Below are 8,407 nucleotides of genomic sequence, written 5' to 3'. Positions count from 1 at the left end.
CACAGTTTAGAGACGCCGATTGCTTTTAAATTTTAAATATTTTTCTTTGCATATATTGAAACAATTTTTTAAAATTTTATTTAAAAAAAAAAAAAAAAAGTTCCTTCCATCAGGACAACAAAAATCCGCGCAAGGATTCATCGTCGTCGTCCGTGAAGTGGCAGCCTGAGATCTAGAACTGCTTAAGATGATGGAGATGATGGATGAGCGAGAAAGTGAAAGGCGGTATGGAAAGCAGATGTCGGAAAGGCAGGGCAGGAGGGGAGGGCCGGCTGGGGGGGGGGGGGGGGGGCGTGCCGCAGCCGCCAGGGGTCAGCCGAGGCCTCCCCAAAACGCCGGCGGCGGGGGGGGGGGGGGGGGGAGGCGCGCCCGCCTGCTTCGGGCTGGCATGGCAGGGTCATAAGCCGCCCCTCACGTCTGGAAGTTTGGTGAAGGTTTCTGGCAGGTATTCCCCGGGCTGCTGCCTGCACGGAGGCGCCGTACGGGAGCGCGCACGCAGCCTGTTTGTTCCCTCCCGCCTTTACGTATCCGCTCGTGAGGGCTCCTGTTCGTGTTGAGCGCGGTCCCGATCCAGAGAGCGCTGCAAGCGTTACATTTTTTATCTTCAGATGCCCGTGACAGATGCATTTCAGGCTATTTCTTCAGGCTGAGCGGGGGCTGAAGCAACCCCACCAGCCAGCAAATGTATTGCACGGGGAATGTGTCGCCGTGTCCAAACATTTATCCAGAAATCATGGACACAAGTGGGACCAGGCGAGAGATTCGAGCTTCTTCCGATTCAGTTCACATATAGCTCACTTTGTTTCAGATCAAATGCTTCGCTGAACTAAAACTCAAAAAGAAACACAGCTAGCCAAACAGCCCGAGATCACAGCCCTACAATAACAACCCAGGACACACACAATAGAAAAGAAAAGCTTCTGCAGCAGCAAGGAAACAGACTTCAGCCTCAAGCTTCCAGGGGGGTTAAAACAACAGTGAGTTCAATGTGCAACTTTGCATAATATGAAAATATCTTGGTCTTATATTCCCTGAGAAGTTGCAGAATCAGACTACAGAGACCTTGGGTTTCTTTGCATGTGGAGACAAGATTTTTCCAGAGCTAATTCAAGGAGAGGGTCTGAAATTGTGAAGAATGTTTATGCACGCACACTAGAACCCAGGAAAGTCCCTGAGACTTTAAAAAACAAACCCGCAAGTATTTCAACACTTTCCTGAACTAGGGCCACTGTTTGTGGTAATAATTAGAGCATTTTAATAATCAGGATATTTTAATTAATATTCAACTGGTTTTCTTTTTCATGTAAAGAAAATACATGCTTATAAACTTACCCCCACATAAGTTTTTTTTTATGCCTTACATAAATAATTTCTTTAAGGAGGGATTTCTTTCCTAACAATTTTTTATCAGAAGAACAAATACAATAATCTAGTTAATACTTGTGATAGTCTAGCAAACTGAAAAAATAAACCCAATGGAACAAAAAAAAAAGATTTTTCTAATTTTCTGATTAGCTCTAGAAGTGCTTGCGCCTGGAAAAACAACTTACTTGCACATTTTGTCATAATTTAGAACATTTATATATTCCTTCCTGCTGCGACACAAACAGTTATTATTAAATACAACAGCGCTTTAAATATAAAAAGATATTTGCAGTATAATGAACTTTTCCACATTCAACCTTTTTCTGCTCTCAGCTGTAGAAGTTACATCCAGCTCACTGTAACATTTTCAGGTTCAGGCTTCCTCCACAGCCATGCCCCGTTTGATGTGTCTGTATATGTACTTATGCAGACGTTTATGTACTACATAGCTATAGAAGTAAAGGCAGTGAATACCTTCTTCCAAATTTCCAGAACACCAACACCTTCAGGTTTCTTAACCCTTACAGAAAATCTGGGCATCTCACACTCTCACAGGCAAGACTTTGAAACACAGCGTCATTTCCTTGGAGCACTGCTATAAATCTTTGATTCTAGGAGCAATGGTGGGGAACCAAAGTTCTAGGTCATATTTCCTAGAAGAGGCTAAGCCAGTTCAGGGGAGTTGTGCCGATTAATACTAGCACGTGGGTTGGCTCAAATACGTTCCCAATCAGACTGGTATTTTTTTAAACAGCTGTAGCCTTTTTCCATCAAAGGCGAGGGACACGACCAGAATACTTTTAGAAGGATGTGTTTCATGGGAAGTTTCACAACTTTATTGGGAGTCATTGTTTGCATAAGAAATTGCTCAAAATTGAGGAACTTTTCAAATAAAATTAAGCAGACTTTGTATTTTGGAGGAATGGAGCCAGAGTAGAAACTTGTGTCAGAGCAAGATTTCAACAAGGCTGCTGTGCTCAGGGTTTGTAACAGGGTTCAGAGGCAGCTGAACGGTTGAAGAAGAAAGTTTGTTTTTCTTATTTTAACTGTTTGGTCACAGCAGTGCTGCGAGGGTAGAGCATGTCCTATCTGCTGCCTGCCATGTGCCTCTATTTCCAAACACGGTACAAGACACGTCAGTGATTACTGGCAAAAATTATGGGATTTTTCTTCTACTGTAGAACTCTGTTGGCTCTTCTCCACAGTGCTCTGCTTCCAACTCACTTGCACCTTCCCTCTCAGACCTCAGGTCCCTTAACCCTTTCTTCCCCACCCAGCACTGCTCCTGTTCCTTGTAATATACCCTTCCCATCACAGCTTGTTGCAAACAGGAGGTGGTGAGACAAGAGAAGCTGCAAATGGACCTCTGAAGCTTTCAAAGAAAAAAAATCCAGTCAAGGTCTGAAGTGGAAAATTTCAGCCACTTCTACTCTTTTTTTTTTTTTGCTCAAGGCAACCGGACATGTAACCCAAAGCCTTCAGGAGGCCAGAGAAGTGCACAGTTGGCTGATAGCAATGCATGCACATGCAAATAGATATATACATACCTATGTGTGCGCATGTATTTTAAAAAAAAGCTGCTGGCTTACTTCCCTCCCTTCCTTTTCTGCTGCCAGTACTCCTAGCTGCATTCCTCAGACAAGCCCTGTTTCAGATTGACCTCTGCTTCCCAGCATCCCAATGAAGAGACCCTCCCTCCGTGGCTGCCCAGGGCTGCAGTAAGGACCTGTGCCTTTATCCAGGCTATCTGGGCTTTAGGATGGGAAGGTGGCAGTAGCATTTGAAGATCCCATTAGTAGGGCTGAGGTGTGAGTCCCCACCAAAGAGGACACTACAGAACATACATGGTGACTGCTGGCATTTTTTTTTTTTTTTTTTGCATCACAACTGCTGCCCAAGAATCCCAAGGAGAGATCTGTACTTCTACAGAAAACTAGAAAATGGCCAAGAACTAAGCTATGAGGATCAAAGGCAAACAGCATCCACAGGAGCACGGTTGCCCAGACAGACCAAGAATAGCAAAGCTGTGCTGCTGCTGGAGCACGAAGCAACTCCAAGGGACTTAACAGCTGTCGGTGCTACAGGCAGGGAGGTTCCTGCCAGGCAGCCAGATGTTGTTGGGAAACATATCCAGTAGAGCTCGTCATCTGGGACCCATGATTACCACTGAAATGGAGGAAAGCACTGGGATATGGTGGACACAAGGCTTTCAGGGCTGTACCCCACCCTTCTTTTCAATTAATTGAGAAACATTCTTGGGAAGCTGTGGTGCTAGAAAGGGCAAGTCTTAAAACATGATTGAAAAATAACTTAAGTGTGTTATTTATATATTTACAAAAACTTGCCTCTCTTATTAAGGCTTTTTATTCTTATTTCTTATGAGACCATTGTCTGAGAGCAGAGAAATATATACTGAAATTAAACCACACACTAATATTTATATTGTGTTTGTAGTATGATGTGTATGTGTGTATGGGAGTTTTCCTACAGGTGATAAGTCTGTGACTGAACCTGCTCCCATTAACATTACTAGGAGAAGAACCTGACCTGGTGAGGGTCTGTAAGACTTCCCCTGAGCTCAGCAAGCCTGCAGTAAAGTCCAAATGATGACGGGGCTCATGAAAGCTCGTTCAAATCCACTTTGCCTGAAGATGGTGATATATCACTTGCTATCCTAAGTCAGCTTCAAGGAAACTTGTATCCTCTCATGTTTATTTGTGCCTGGCTGAAATCAGAGATACTCTGTTGGTGCATTAGGAGTGGAGTTTGCTACGTTTCTTTTTCCTGGTTTCTGTTTTATACATTAAAGACAGAAGCTTTCAGAAATGCCAGCTCTTTTTTTTTCTGTTTTCTGGGAAAGATCTGATTTTTGAAAGCATTCTGCATTTGCTGTTCCTATTGAATCTTCTTGCAATGAAGAGTGCTCAGCAGCTCTAAAATGCTCTCAGGCTCAAACTGAACAGACAAAGTAGGAAGCACCTACACGGACCTCTTACAAAAAAAAAAAACAACCAAAAAAAACCCCATAGAAAACAACAACCTGATTCAACAAAGTTCATAACCACACCTACAATCTTAATAATCCTTCCCTGTTCACACAAGTGCTTCAGCACATGCTGAAGTGCTTTGCTAGGAATTGGATGTGCCTAATACCAAGCATGTCTCACAGTGCTTTGGGGTGGATGCTCAAGCTGAAATCCCAGAAGGTGGAGCCCAGCTCTCCAAGGTGGGCATGGTACTACATCCAGATTCCCAGACTCAGTCCCTGAATGATGTTACAAAGACCACTGAACTAGCAAAAGGACTTACTGTTTTTTCCTCATGAACTTATAAGGAACCATATGAACCCAGACAAACTTAAACCATGCCAAAATGCCCTCTTCTGCTCTGATTTGCACTTTGAATAGCTACCTGTGACAGTGCTAAATAGATGAAAAGCATTATTAACAGCAACAGGAGTGAATTCTGCTGTGCTGGCATTTCCAATGTTTTTGTACAGGTGGGACATTATGGCACAGTGTGCAACTGTTCATATCAACAGTGACAGTCACAGATTTGATGGGGAGAAGACAAAGGGCAGGAGGAAAGAGCCTCTGCCCTGTTCAGCTGGGGTCAGCCAGAGCAAAGTTCATGCTATATGATGCAGATGCCTGCCCAGCCCCTGTTACAATGGGAAACCAGAGCTAGCAAGCGCCACTGTGGGGAATTCTGCAGCACAAGAATGGGGCAGCAAGTTGTCTGCCCTGCAACAGTTTAATTCTGTATTAACAAAATAGGGTTCTATGTAAACTTAAATAAATAAATACAGACTACGTGAGGGTAGGAAAAAAGTCAGGGTTTTATTTTAATTTTACACCCAAGACAGTTTGCATTAATTCAAACAGCCTGGGTCTTTATTATTTGAGAGCTGAAATGAAACCAGGCATAAGCACCGAGCATCATTTCAGAGGGTTGGTATCTTAAACAGGAAACAGGAAAATAGCGCTGAAGTGTTGACTAAGCTACTTGCCATGAATATCTAGACAGTCAGCAGCTCATACACCATGGACAAGTAGAAAGTCTTGCTGGCAGAAACACAGAACACTTTGACCTACCATCCTTGAATTGCTAGGTGTTTATGAAGCACCATTGGTTCTAAGAGGTATTCTAGGATAAAACACTGGTGTTTCACGAAGAGATGCCTTTAATGCTAAAGTTAGATTGGAGATTACCACATCAGATGCATACTTCATCTGTACAGCCCTGATTATGGTGGAGATCTTGAATGCATCCTCCTTTGTAACTGCAGCTAGAGAGGCATAGACTCTAATCATAATTATAAATACTAATTGTTAAAAAAGAGAATAGGTTCCTTTCATTATTTCAACATTTTTCTCAAACTGGCACACTGAAAATTCTCTGTCTCATACCTTACTTAAGCTAGCAGCATACTTTATGTGGCCATTCTTCCAGATCTTATGATTACATTTCCAGACTCTCCAAAATTACTTTTCTGGCTCATGAGTTTAAAGCAAAGCTCGAGTGGCAAGAAGAAGGAATTTAAAATAGTGCCCTTCAGAGACGTTCCAATATTTTAGAGTTATAAAAAAGGGCAGTGAGTTTTTTCCAAGTTATGCCTCTAGACCTTGATACATTTCAGGCCCTCAGATGGTTTCTACCCAATGTTTATCAAGGTTTCAAATTATTAGAATCTAAATTGAGAGCAACTTTAAAGTATGGTGTGTAATAGCCTCTATAAAGTAGGTTAGCCTTCTTTTTTTAGCCCAGAAATGTTTTGGCCTCCATAACCTGTGCTTGGAAAACATTTTGGGCAAGATGCAGTTGGCTCACTCCATAGACACGTATCATACAAGCAGACATCACACTTATAAGCTAGCCATGTATAACCAGAACTCATAATAGCCTTCAGCTTTCAAAACACTAACTTTGACCCAGGGAGAAAAAGGAGCCACCCTGCTTGCATGGAGGGAACCTAACATAAACACTCAGGAATAGGTTTGATACTTTCTGCTTTATGGACACTGACAGCACACATTAAATAAATGCATTGAACCTTTTTTCATGATGGACCCCTGATTCTGGGATTCTTGTTGATGAGGACAGAAGGTAGTATATGTACTTTTGCTTCACCTTTTGGGAAAGGAGAATCAACACTGAAGTCTATTTCTGCCAAGTGGGGTAATAACACACTCCTGCTATAACCTCATGATATCTGAATTCTAACACAGGCTTATTTTTCAACCCACATTCATTCAGAGAAAACTCTTGAGTATACATATTATCAGTTGAGCAGCTGGCCTTGGCGCCCACCTATGGCCTCCATTGACAGGGGTTATGTTTGAGGACAACCCAAACAAATATTGCCTTTGTTCCTATTTTCAAACACTTGCAAGGAGTCCAAACACACAACAACAGGACCATACAGGCACCAGCATGCATGCATGAGGGGATGGACTATAACAAACCATAAAACTGGGCAATGCTTTCAAGGAAATAACTTAGTTCACATGGGCAGTTAGTAATTATTCCAGAGGTTCTGTTTAAAAAAATGACATAAAGCGATGGAGTTGGTATAGCACTTTCTATTTTGAAGTATCACGAACATCCCACAAAATAAGCAGCCCTTAGACTGCTGATGGGCAACTCAGGCTATGACAGCCAGTTCTGACCAAAGGCAGAAAGGTTAGAACTGTTAGAGCAAACAGCTACTGATTTAAGATCAGTGCATCAGAAACCCTCTCTGTTGACCTATTTCTGCTTTGACTGAAGCTGATGGGGGCCTTTGGTGGACTTCAGAGTCACCAGAATAAAACTGAACATAATTTTACCCTCTGAAAATCCCATTCATTGCAACCACATTTCACAAAAAGGGTTTTGCTCTTTATGCTGAGGCATCTGCATTGGGAACCCAATACTGGACAAGCTGAAACACATTTATTTTATTTATATTGCATCTACTACATAACATCTGGGCTTAATGAAAAAGTACATCACAGTAGACTAAAACACTGTAATCACAAAATGGCCCCTAATCTAACCTAGCACCTTCCCTACACATAAATAAATTTGCCATTTACAAAAAGGCCAGGTTGGAGAAATGAGTACAAATATCTTAGGTTGTATTTGTCAAGCAGAAACTTTTCAAGGCTTTGAAAATTTGTGGTCAGAAGGCAAGATGATGATCAACCACAGCGTCTTCCTGCAAAACACCAGCCCTAGCATTTCACTGCACAATTTTTCTAGGGAAAGTAATAACTTGAGGTAGAAATAGAGAGTTTAAGTCATTGCAGTGAGTAATTGTACTGTAAAAAAAACCATTTATATTTGCCTTGAAATGAAGCAACAAAGCAAAGAACCTTTTGTGTTACTGATTGCAAAGAGCCTTAAAGCTCTTTCATTTTTCTTCTTTCTTCAACATGCCACCTTTATGACATTTAGTATTGACTAGATCAAAAAGTAAATAGACAAAGAACACACCTACTGTGCCAGACAACATGGTAAGATCTTTTGGAAAGAAGAAACAAACTGTTTTGGAAGAAACAAACTATTTCTACCGGCTCTTCTTTAATGTTCATATTTGAAAGGAAAAAACCAAATCAGAAATAGTTTGCCACTTTACTTCTCATTTCAAAATTGCTCTGTCTCCAAGATATTTTGGAGAGAAATTAATTTCCCTGCATGTTTTCTGTGACAGAAAAATAAAATCCGATTAATATATTCCACAGATGTTAAACCGATTGCTAATATTGTTCATTGTAAAATTACAGACTGCTTTTCATCTTTAATGTCATTTAGCAACCGTGACCTAAGCATAACCCTTTATGTGAAAGACATTAGCACTGAACAGATTTAGAGTAAAATAAAAACCCCACCCTTCTGTTGTGCTTTTTTGAACTGATTGTCTGTTTTTTGAAACAATAGTTAATAGAAATAGTAAATACATTTAAATAAACAAATATAAGTAATAAAAATAACAGAAATGTACATGCTGATTCACATCAGGCAGGTTTGTCTCAGAGGTAACTGGATTTCCATGATTTCA

The sequence above is a fragment of the Phalacrocorax carbo genome, chromosome 2 (assembly GCF_963921805.1).
Source record: "Phalacrocorax carbo chromosome 2, bPhaCar2.1, whole genome shotgun sequence".
NCBI lineage: Eukaryota > Metazoa > Chordata > Aves > Suliformes > Phalacrocoracidae > Phalacrocorax > Phalacrocorax carbo.
This window is presented reverse-complemented; position numbering follows the sequence as displayed.